This window comes from Callospermophilus lateralis, chromosome 10 (genome assembly GCF_048772815.1).
Source record: "Callospermophilus lateralis isolate mCalLat2 chromosome 10, mCalLat2.hap1, whole genome shotgun sequence".
NCBI lineage: Eukaryota > Metazoa > Chordata > Mammalia > Rodentia > Sciuridae > Callospermophilus > Callospermophilus lateralis.
In genome coordinates this window covers 45480146-45492351 of record NC_135314.1, presented here as the reverse complement: position 1 = coordinate 45492351, position 12206 = coordinate 45480146, and the positions used below count along the sequence as shown (strand labels likewise).

At 41.1% G+C, this 12206-nt stretch overlaps 1 protein-coding gene across 10 annotated transcripts in view; it reads right to left on the bottom strand.

Moving 5' to 3' along the window:
• Positions 1–12206, bottom strand: part of Tprg1 (tumor protein p63 regulated 1) — a 207995-nt gene that overhangs the window by 146185 nt on the left and 49604 nt on the right. For 4 of the 10 annotated variants that reach the window (XM_076867491.2, XM_077110427.1, XM_077110429.1 and 1 more), the window contains 2 exons: positions 5342–5534; positions 4517–4563 (listed from right to left, as the gene is read on the bottom strand). The exons of 5 other annotated variants lie outside the window; for them this stretch is intronic. The gene's annotated coding sequence lies outside the window, so the exon portion shown is untranslated. Of the gene's footprint in view, positions 1–4516; positions 4564–5341; positions 5535–6271; positions 6359–12206 lie in introns of those variants that run through there. One more of the 10 variants, XM_077110428.1, reaches the window with a different exon arrangement.

Genomic DNA, 12206 nt, shown 5'->3' with positions numbered 1-12206 from the left:
GAAAAAGTACCTTGATAAGTTCTTGGGATAGAAAGTGTGCTTTTGAGGACAGCTCCAAAGAAGTAGGCAAAATATCTATGGTGAAAATGAGAGTAATTTGGTTTTACTTCTCAAAAAAAGAGAGTGTGGAAAGAAGGCAACCAAGCTGTGAAGAGAAAGAGGCAGGACTCAACAAGACAGAGATAAATTGAAGTAAGTGGCCTGAGGGTGGTGAAAGGCCAAGGTCATGGGAATGCTGAAGGGCATTCTAAGGACATGAAGGCTACTTTTCACGAACAGGCTGTCGGTTCTTCCACTCCTCTAGCTGCACAAAGAGAGCAAAAACAAAACTTTGCTCACTGGGCTATTTGGGGAGACTAGGAGAAAAATGAGATAAGAACAGTTTAAAAGGCAAGAGATAATGAGGGCTACTCTTCTCTGTTTGAGAGAGCTTGAGGGACTCTCCAAGGGTGTCAGTAAATGACTATGATATTGACATTCAATAGATTTTTAACTATAAATGGTCTGACCAGAGTCTTTGTTTCATCAAGGTGGTCCTTTTGAGAGCCAAAAGAATGATAAAACATTTGTAAAGTACTACAGGAAATAATGTTCTTTAGTCCATTTGCTCAGCTATTCAAGCAAGTATTAGTCTCTATAACATGCATTGCATAATTCTCAATACTAGTAATTCAGTCTTTGATGCTACTAGATAGTTCAGGTTCACTATAGCCATAAAGGAGGAGGAATGGCACAACTCATGAGAACTTGTGTCACACAGGTGCTTCATCTTCATTGTGGCCCAGAGAGAGAGATGGAGAGGGCATTACACAGCCAGTTTGCCATCTCCCTGGGGTGCAACAGCACTGTGTTTTGTTTTGTGTTTTATTTTCATGGAAACTTCCTCCTGTTACACTCCCTTAATGTCTAAAAGAATCATTGCTTTCATTACTTTTTCTGTTCTTCCTTGTCTTTTGCCAAAAGTATCATTAAGCAAATCAGAACAGAAGGTAGCCCGGAACCTGGCCTGTGTGTCTGCCTTATTGAGCTCCAAGTCAGAAGGAAGGTGCCCCTCACTGAGGTCCTGGCATTTGGTGATCAGTCTGGAAAGGAAGCACAGCCATCTGCCTTGGACTTTATGGGGGGAGTCTGTCCTCACTGCTCAATTCTATGGGCATGTGAGTCATGGACCAGTTGGAATTAAAACAAGGTCTCTAACTGCAGCCTAGGCATTGACAAATCTATGGTCAAATTGAAGCCCAATAAGATGGCAGTAAAGAGAAAAGGAGGTCAGTACCTGCTCCTCAGGATCTGAGGAAGAACTCTCATTCGATCTGCTCTCTAAGTCACACAACAGGTACCAACAAGAATCAGGTTCATGGAGGCTCTGGGAACCCTGGATCCAGCACCTTCAATATATAGCTAGGGAAAATGAGGCTCAAAAAGAGCAGAGCCAGATCAGCTGGGTGGGTCCAGCTCCCTGGCCCAGTTCCTTTAGCCACACTAGGCTGGCTTATCACCGGCTGAGAAGTGTGGGGCACCTAAGAGACTGGCTCAGTGATTTCAGTATAAGAAATCTATCCCTTCACCTAAAACTCCATCAGCAGCCCATCAACAGGCTTCCAGATAACACAGTTTATATCAAACAACTTTTATGTCCTGAGTGTTTTCTTAGCTGAGCCTTAAAATAAAATATATGTATCTAATCTCATCTGGCACTATGCTGCCTGTTGCCATCAGAGAATAGCAAGAAAGTAGTGATAGAAGCTGCAGAGAGGGTATACATTCTGTCAGAACTCAGAGGCAAGACAATGGCATGGGAGAAAACTGACACCAAGCTGGATGCTTCTTCCATGAGTGCTGTCCTGGCTCAGCCTTTAGACATGGTCCAAGTGCAAAGGGCATAGCCAGATGGACTTAGATTCAGTGTCATTCTGAGCAGGCCCTTCTAGTTGCAGAAAAAGGCACACCATCCTTCGAGCTGCTTCCTTGCAAACTTAAAACTATCTCTGACTCTTTCCTACTCTGCATCCAATCCACCTGTAAACATTGTTGGCTCCAACTCCATAATGCCACATGTATCTGTTTCCTCTTTCTGCTGCAACAAATTATCACCAAGGTAATGGCTTAAAATAATACAGATTTATTTTCTCAGAGCTCTGGAGATCAGAAGTCTGCAAGGCTGAATTCCTTCTAGAAAAGCTAAGAAACTTTTTCTTTAATTTTCCAGCTTCTAGGAGACAACTTCATTCCTTGGTTTATTGGCCCTTCCTCCATCATCAAAGTCAGTCACATGACATATTCTCTCTGCTTCTGCTACCCTCACATCTCCTACCCCATTATTTCCAGTTGAGGTATAATTGACAAATAAAATTTGAATACACTTAAGAAGTGCAGTGTTAATGTTTGATTATAGGTATGAATTATGAATGATTAACACAAACTAATTAAAATGCTCATCACCTCACATAGTTACTTTTCTTATAGTAAGCACACTGAAGATCTACTTTCTTAGCAAATGTCAAGTATACAATATAACACTGTCAAAAATCAGCACAGGGGACCTTAGACCTTCAGGAATGTATTCATTTTGCACAGATAAAACGTTGTACCCTTTAGGCAGCATCTCTCTTTCTCTTATCTGCCAAACTCTGCTAATTAATTCTAATCTCTGCTTCTATGAGTTCAATTGTTTTATCTTTTACATATAAGTGAGATCATGCACATTTGTCTTACTATGCCAGGCTTGTTTTGTTTGGCATGTGCTATAGGTACATCCATGTTATTTCAAATAACAAAAATCACTTCATTTTTTAAGCTTCAATGATATTCCATTGTGTGTGTGTGTGTGTGTGTGTGTGTGTGTGTGTGACATTTTCTTTATCCATTCATCCATTGGTGGACACTTTTATATCTTGGCTACTACGAAGACTCATTGTTTCTTTTTCTAACTTTGCTGCTTCACTCTATAAAGACTCTCAGGATTATGCCGGGTGCAATGGTGAATGCCTATAATCCCGGCAGCTAGGGAGGCTAAGAAAGGAGGACCAGGAGTTTATAGCCAACCTCAGCAAAAAGCAAGGCACTAAGCAACTCAATGAGACCCTGTCTCTAAATAAAATACAAAATAGGGCTGGGGATGTGGCTTTGTGGTCAAGTGCCCCTCTGAGTTCAATCCCTGGTACCTACCATCCCCCAGTAGACTCTCAGAATTATACTGTGTTCACCCAGATAACCCAGAATAATCTTCCCATCTCAATACCTTTAATTTAACCACATCTACAAAGTTTCCTTTACTTTATAAGGTTACAAGTATTAGGACATGGGCATGTTTGGGGGCTGTTAGTCATTTTCTACATAGCTAAACCCTTTTTTCTTTCTTTTTGGTACTGGAGATTGAACCCATCCTCAGCCCTTTTTACTTTTTATTTATTTGTTTCATTTTGAGATGGTTTCATGGATTTGCTGAGGCTGGCCTCAAACTTGGGAGCCTCCTTCATCAGCCTCCTGAGTCACTGGGATTACCGGCATTTAGCACCAGACCCCGCCTAGATAGCCAAAATTTCGTCATTTTTCAACTTCTCCACAGCCACTCCCCTAATCCTAGGCTCCATTATTACTCACCAGGTTTAGTGCATCGCCTCCTAACCAGCTTCCTGGCTTCTGCATCTGCCCATTGTTCTACCCTATGTAAGTCCAATAGTGTCAATTCTTTCCCTTGCTTTCTCTCCCTCCTGGCTACATCCTTCCTGCCACATCCTTCCTGCCATTCAAAACAAAACATATAAATGGATTAAAAAAAATGCTTAAAGCATTTTATGACCTCCAAAGTCCCTATAACCCCCCAACCTGCCCAACTCCCCAGCCCCTCTCACCTGGCTCCTACCTTCTCCTGCAGTTCTCCTCCTTGCTCACTCCACCCCAGCCTAACTGGCCTCCACCACGTGAGTCCTTGAGCACACCGGTATATTTATTTATGCCCCAGAGCATTCTGTACCTGCTCTTCCTTTGCCTGGGACACTCCTTCCAGATGGTCACATCACCCATTCACTCCCTTTCCTCTTTCAGGTCTGTGCTCAAATGTCACTGTCTTAGTTGACTGCCCAACTTAACACTGCAACATCTTCATCACACAGTCATCTCCCCACTCTCCTTCCCTGATTTATTCTCCCTTTGAGTGTTTATCACCATCTAATATACTGCATGTTGTACTCACCTGTTCTTTTCTGCCTTACTCTATACCAAACACACAGAAATACACAATTGCATAAGGGTAGGTGCTTTTGCCAATTTTTCTCTCTGATGAAACCCCATCTCCTAGAAGAGTGTCTACAATTACTCTACAAATATTCAGTGAATAAAAAAATGAAGGTACTTGTTATGGTTTAGATATGAGATGTGTTTTAGTCAGTTTTGTTGTTGTTTTTTGTTTGTTTTGTTTGTTTGTTTGTTTGTTTGTTTGTTTTTTTTTTTGCTACTGTGACCAAAAAGACCTGTCAAGAACAATTAGAGGAGGAAAGTTTATTTGAGGACTCACAGTTTCAGAGGTCTCCGTCCTTAGAAGGTTTGCTCTATTTCTTGGGGCTCAAGGTGAGACAGAACATCATGGTGGAAGAGTGTGGTAGATGAAAATAACCCAGGACATGGAACATGGAGAGAGAGAGAGAGAGAGAGAGAGAGAGAGAGAGAGAGAGAGAGAGAGAGAGAGAATATCAATCCTTACCAAGGGCAAAATATATATCCCAAAGACGTGCCCCAGTGACCCAGCTCCTCCAGCCGCATTCGACCTGCCTACTCACCATTCAGTTAATCCTTATCAGGGGATTAACACTGATTAGGTTAAGGCTCTCATAACCCAATCATTTTACCTTTAAATCCTCTTGCATTGTCTCACACTTGGGCTTTTGGAAGACATCTCACATATAAACCCATAACAAGGGGTCCCTCCAAAGCTCCTGTGTTAATGCTAAAATATTCAATGGTAAAATGTCTGGATTATGAGAACCATAACCTAATCAGTCCATCCTAGTTTGGAATGGACCAACTGGGTGGTAACCATAGGTAGGTAGGGTGTGGATGGAGGAGGTGAATCACTGGGGCAAACCCTGGGAGGGTTCATCTTCCCTGAAGCCCTTTTCCCTTGCTCTCTCTCTCTCCTGGCTACCATGAGTAGAGCAGCACTCCTCTACCACATCCTTCTGCCATGATGTTCTGCTTCTCCTTGGGCCCAGAGCAATGGAGTCAGCCCACCAAGGGCTAAAACTTGGAAACCATGAGCTGAAATAAACTTTTCCTCTTGGAGGAAGTTGTTCTTGTTGGGTATCAAAAACAGTGTCAAAAATCTGACTAGCACAGCACTTACCTCTCTGAATCAATGAATGAAGTTGCTTCTCTTTGCTTCAGTTTTCATAACTATAAAATGAAGTATTATTACCCACTCTCCAAGTTTGTCAGGAGGTGTGCTAGCCATCCCTCAGGTTTTGCTGTCCAGCACCCAATCCTTTTGCCCATTCTTGAAGAGAGATCATTAGGTATTAGGAACATGTAGCACATTCCTGCCATTCAAAACAAAACAAACAAATGGATTTTAAAAAAACAATAAAAGTTGCCCTGCCCTGTCCACTTGTGGGCCTGAGGATGATGGGTATGTGATATAGCTTGGGTCAGTAAAGTACTTCTACCCAGAGGGCTGGCTGTAATTGAATAATGAGGATTTATTTAGAGTGGCTGTAGGGATATGGGGCTATCCAGGTATGAAGCTGCCAAAGCCACTCAATTATGGCTGAAAGACCTTCATTGTTCTGAGAGTCCTCTAAGACTTCCTCTGAGATGGCTTTGGCTGTTGCCTGTGGTCTAAATCTGGTCCTACTGCCTGTCATCAGATCAAAATTAGCATACTACACCCTCCAGTCAGTTTCTCTTATTGCTCATACTTTTGTCTATAGTGAAGAGCCCCATAATGGTCTCAGGGGAAGCAATGTAGACTTGTGCTCCTCACAGATCCCATTTGCCAGCTAGGATGCCCATCTCCCAGCCACTGCAGCTGCTACAACTAACCATTAATGCTTTTGACCCTGGAAGAGCTGCCTTGAGCTTATAAGTGCTGGCTCATCAACAGACACTTGGGGGTTACACCAACCCTCACCTCATATCCAATGACTGACTGATACAGAATCAAAAAACTCAGACCCTTGCAGCAGGTTGTGACAACTCTCCAGTGTGAAATATACTCTAGTCTTCCCATGAGTCATAGTATGTCTATATCCTACCTGGACAGCAGTATTGATCTTACCGTCTCTATTCTGCTAAGAGATGTTTCTGAAGAACATGTCCTCAGTAAATCACATGCACAGAATCCCTTCTCAGGTTCTGCTTTTAGGGAAACTGAAATGAGTCAGATCTTGAATGACAACCGGATTGTTAGAACTAAAATATTTATTAAAAAATACTAATGAGTACCTGGCAAGTTGTAGCAATGCTCCATAAGTAATAATGATGATGTTTGTAAAAGTATAAGAATGGCAATCTCACTCTCTGACATAACCTTCCATATCATCTCTGTTGTATTATATCAGAAAAAAAAAGATTTTTTAACCCAAAAGTTTGTTTCCTATATAGTATATTCTTTCCTCTTAGTGACCCAAGATACACCTGATCCCCTTTCATAAGATAACTGTGAGTACAACATAGGCATAGTTGGAAACATCACAAAGAAAATCATTAATTTGTACAATTAATATGCATTAATAATTATAATTTGAAAATAAGGATTCAGTGTAATAAACCAATATCAGAAATTCAAGTGTCATATGTTTTGTCTCACATGTAAAATATAGAAATATAAAAGGGAAAAAGTTTGTGTGAGGAATTACATGAAAATAGAAGGGACACCAGTATACTAGAAGAAAGGAGACCAGGGGGAGGGAGGAGGGAACAGAAAGTGGAAGTACTTGGGAACAAACTGATAAAATTATATAGTTAGATTTTGCTCATGAATAAATATATAATAATGAACCCCACTCTTATGCATAATTATGCACCAATTGAAATGATTTCCATAGGGGACAAAAGAAGGAATGGAAGATAGATGTAAAAAGAGTAGAGAGGAGCTGTCCTGCTCATTCCTAGGTTTTCACTTCACCAATCCAGATATTCTTAGTGGAGCAGCCAAGATTCTCCCTCTTGACACGCCCCTCTGACAAGGAAACTGTCCGCACATTGTCCTCACATGGAGTGGAAGTTCCCTCCAGCTTAGAAATACTATATTCATATGCTAGTATATGTTTCTGTCCAAAGGAGTTTGGACAGAACGGCTAATCAGCTCACCAGGGGCAAGGCAATTAATCACACCAATCAGATTGTGTCTCTCCAGACTTTTTTTTTTTTCAATTTATTTATTTATTCTGATTTGTTATACATGACAGCAGAATGCATTTCAATTCATAGTATACATATAGAGCACCATTTTTTATGTCTCTGGTTGTACACAAAGTAGAGTCCCACCATTCATGTCTTCATACATGTACTTAGGGTAATGATGCCCATCTCATTCCACCATCTCTCCTACCTCCAAACCCCCTCCCTTCACCTCCCTCTCGTTTGTCATATCTAAAGTTCCTGCATTCCTCCCATGCTCCCCCTCATCCCCTGCCATTATGGATCAGTATCCACGTATCAGAGAAAACATTTAGCCTTTGGTTTTGGGGGATTAGCTCACTTGGCTTAGCATGATATTCTCCTACTCCATCCATTCACCTGCAAATGCCATGATTTTAATCTCAAAAATGCTGAGTAATGTTCCATTGTGTATATATGCATTCATCTGTTGAAGGGCATCTAGGTTGGTTCCACATTTAGCTACTGTGAATTGTGCTGCTATAAACATTGATGTAGCTACTTTACCACAGTATGCTGTTTTTAAGTCCTTTGGGTATAGACCAAGGAGAGGGATAGCTGGGTCAAATGGTGGTTCAATTCCCAGTTTTCCAAGGAATCTCTATACTGCTTTCCAGACTGGTTGCACCAATTTGCAGTCCCACCAGCATGTGTACGTATGCCTTTTCCCCCACATCTTTGCCAACATTTATTGTTGTTTGTATTCTTAATAACTGCCATTCTGACTGGATTGAGGTGAAATCTTAGAATAGTTTTGATTTGCATTTCTCTAACTACTGGAGATGTTGAACATTTTTTCATATATTTGTTGATTCATTGTATATCATCTTCTGAGAAGTGTCCATTCAGTTCTTTGACCCATTTATTGACTGGGTTGTTTGTTTTTTTTGGTATTAAGTTTTTTGAGTTCCTTACGTATCCTAGAGATTAGTGCTCTATCTGATGTATGTGTGGTAAAAATTTGCTCCCATTCTGTAGGCTGTCTCTTCACCTCACTGATCATTTCTTTTACTGAGAAGAAGCTTGTCAGTTTGAATTCATCCCATTTATTGATTCTTGATTTTATTTCTTGCACTATAGAATTCTTACAAAGGATGTTGAGGCATAATCTGACATGATGAAATTTGGGGTCTAATTTTTCTTCTATTAAACACAGGGTCTCTGGTCTAATTCCTAGATCCTTGATCCATTTTGAGTTGAGTTTTGTGCATGGTAAGAGATAGGGGCTTAATTTCATTTGACTGCATATGGATTTCCAGTTTTCCCAACACCATTTGTTGAAGAGGCTATATTTTCTCCAATATATGTTTTTGGTGACTTTGTCTAGTATGAATGAGATAACTATATTTTATGTGGGTTTGTCTCTGTGTCCCCTATTCTGTACCATTGTTCTACAAGTCTATTTTGGTGCCAATACCATGGTATTTTTGTTACTATTTCTCTGTAGTATAGTTTAAGGTGTGGTATAGTAATGCCCCAGCTTCAGTCTTCTTGCTAAGGATTATTTGGCTATTCTGGGTCTCTTATTTTTCCAGATGAATTTTATGATTTCTTTTTCTATTTCTATGAAGAATGTCATTGAGATTTTGATTGGAATTGCATTAAATCTGTATAGTGCTTTTGGTAGTATGGCCATTTTGACAATATTAATTCTGCCTATCCAAGAACAAAGTAGATCTTTCCAACTTCTAAGGTCTTCTTTAATTGCTTTCTTTAGTTTGCATTATAGAGGTCTTTTACCTCTTTCATTAAGTTGATTCCCATTTTTTTTTTTGAGGCTATTGTTAATGAGGTAGTTTTTCTCATTTCCCCTTCAGAGTATTTGTCACTAATCTACAGAAATGCCTTTGATTTATGGGTGTTGATTTTATATCCTGCTACTTTGCTGAATTCATTTATTAGTTCTAGAATTTTTCTGGTGGAACTTTTGGATCCGCCAGGTATAGAATCACATCACCGGCAAACAGTGATAGTTTGAGTTCTTCTTTTCTTATCCATATCCCTTTAATTTCTTTCATCTGTTTAATTGCTCTGGCTAGAGTTTTAAGAACTATGTCAAACAGAAGTGGTGAAAGAGGGCATCCCTGTTTTGTTCCAGTTTTTAGAGGGAAGGTCAATTGTGCAGCGTGGTGATATGAAGAGAAAAGAGCAGATTCTAAGTGAAGCAGAAATTGATAGAGTTGTTGAGTCACACTGAAGGTGAAACACCACCAGGGCCTGTGCCCTGTTTCCCCATCCCAGGGGCAGAGCAGCCCAAGCACATTAGTTGGAGCCAGAGCACATTTCCCACCGAGGTGCTGTGAGGCCTGTGGCTAAGGTTTGCCCAGCTTCCAGGAAAGCTACATGTGTGTGTTCTTAAAATAAATTCTCCATTGCTCAGTTTGAGTGGGTTTCTCTTTCTCACAACCAAAGGCACTAAACACCATTGGTAACTAAGTACAAATAATATCTTATTCCAAAGCCCTTTGCAATGCCATGGTTTTAGCTCCATTTAGGGTCTAACCTGTGTCTTCAAAATCTTAGGTTATGATGTGAGACTGTTTTAGGGGTGTCAATTCCCTGCCCCGACTCCATCAGCTTTTTCCTATTGGTGAACTAATAATCCAGTGTCCTGAGTGTCTGAAAAATATACTTGCTGTCTTGAATTCCTGAGCTTATTGAAACTCCAAGTACATGCAGCATGAACAGACTCACTTTGGAGGTGTGCTTCCTATCTGCATTATTTACACAGGTCTTTGTACAGGCTTCTCTAGAAAAGAACAAGATTCACTACTGGATTTTTATTGGTTGAAAATTACTCAGTAGTTTAAATTAGTCATTCAAATTTGCGGGGGGCAGGGGAGGGATTATTTGATACAAACCTCCCTAAAAATTCAAGGCATTTTCAGCAATGGAAGATCCTGAGGCATCTAGTCCCACTTATCACAGATGATAAGACTGAGGCCCTGAAACAAGGACTTACCCAGGACTCATGTAACTAGGAGAGCCAGGGCTCAAGTAGAGATGTACTAACATCATCCATCCCAGCTCCCTGCATTGACGGCTGTTCATCCAGGTCCTCAAAGAGCCATGAATCTATTGAGCAACACGAGATAGTACCTGAGTCACCTGCCCTATTCACCACCTCACTAGTTTTATTCAGAGTAATTCCGGGGGTGGGGGGGGGGGACAAGTTCCCAAATATTTTCAGTATCCAGATGGGTCTTTAAAAGGATACTAAAACTTCATCAAAGAAAAAGTGGTGACTGATCATGTGCAGGACCCAAAAAAAGCACAGCAGCTTCTCCCTTGAAGGAGAGCAATTGAGTGAAGGGACACAAGCTTTGAAATGAACAGAAACAACTTAACAAGGTTAAGTGAACAGTAAGGATGCTCACAAAGCCTACAAATGTGCAAAACACTCCTTCCTTGCTGCTCTTCATCAAAGGCAGGAGACTAGGTTCCATTTCCATTTCCTCTAATAAAACAGAGAACAAGCCCCAACCCATTAGTTCTAAAGTGTGATATTCACTCAGTTAATGTTTATTGAACTTGGCACTTTGTACATAAAATGACACTGGTCAGTGTGCCCTCAGGAAAATAACAATTAACCTAAGTAATGCAAGCAAGAGTCGATGCTAAAGTTGTTATTCAACCAAGCGGAAAACACTATGTACATAATCATGTACTGGGAAAAGTCATTGAGTGAAAGTTAACATCTTTTTGTGAAGGCCTCCAAGAAAAGGTGGGGGCGCGGGGTGGGGAGATGTGACAGAGAGCTACCAGATGGCAAGAAGGAGGCAGTTCCGGACACAGCCTCGAAACAGAGAAGTTAGTGTGGGAAAGTGAGAGCAAACTGACCCCATCATGCAGAGAGAGTGGGCAAGGCGTTAGTAAAGACAAGGAGCATGAGAAGGAATAAGAGGAAATACTGTTTGGTGGGTGGAATTCGTGTTTTGCCTCTGAAAGTGTGGCTCTGAAGAGAGCAGAAGATAACCTCATTGGCTGGAACAAAGCAGCCTTTGTCCATCAGGGGACCAGACACTCTTCGTCAATTCTTGGACTGAGATCTCTTGTCGTATGACAAATGCCATCCAGCAGCTACATGTCTTCACAGAACAGAAACTCCTGCGGAGCTTGATAATTCATCCACTTACCAGACAGCTCTTGAGTATTTACAAAGTGCAGTTCTTGGAATGAAAGCAGCAGTTTTCTTGCTCTTACTAAGAGCCAAAGCATTTCTTCCTATAACTCATCATAGACGATCGATCTGTGGGTTGAGGATAACACATATGCCATAGATACTGAATGTGAATTAATACATCAGGCAGCAGACTAGTGGTGCTTAGTTGATACTGCAGAGATGGCTTCATGTGTCCTCCTACTACCTATGTCCTCTAGAGAAATAAAGCCGGGATCCAGGGACTGGGTGATCCAGGTCATGTGTTTGGAAAAGTTAACTTGTTAAATGGCATTACCATAAAATTGTATCTCCAGAACAACTGTAGCAAAAGGCATAGGAAAAGATCTTGAATTCAATTGATGAATATCCTACTCCACAGGATGGACAGGATTTAGTAGATTCTAAAACCAGAACAAAGAGGGTCACCTTAGGAATCCTCCATGGCAGTTGTTATCAGATGAGGTTCTGCAGAGGCTTTCACATTGCACAAAGGCATCCACCTGCACCACCAGTGGTTGCAGGGGGTGGGGGGGAGGGCGGGTGAGACAGGAGATCATTCTTTGGGGTCTGAATCCCCACTCCTGCTTCAATCCCAGCTGCTATGGTTAGGCCTATTTCACTAAATGGGTTCTCATAGACAATTTCAAGCAATGAAAGTTCAGAATGTTTG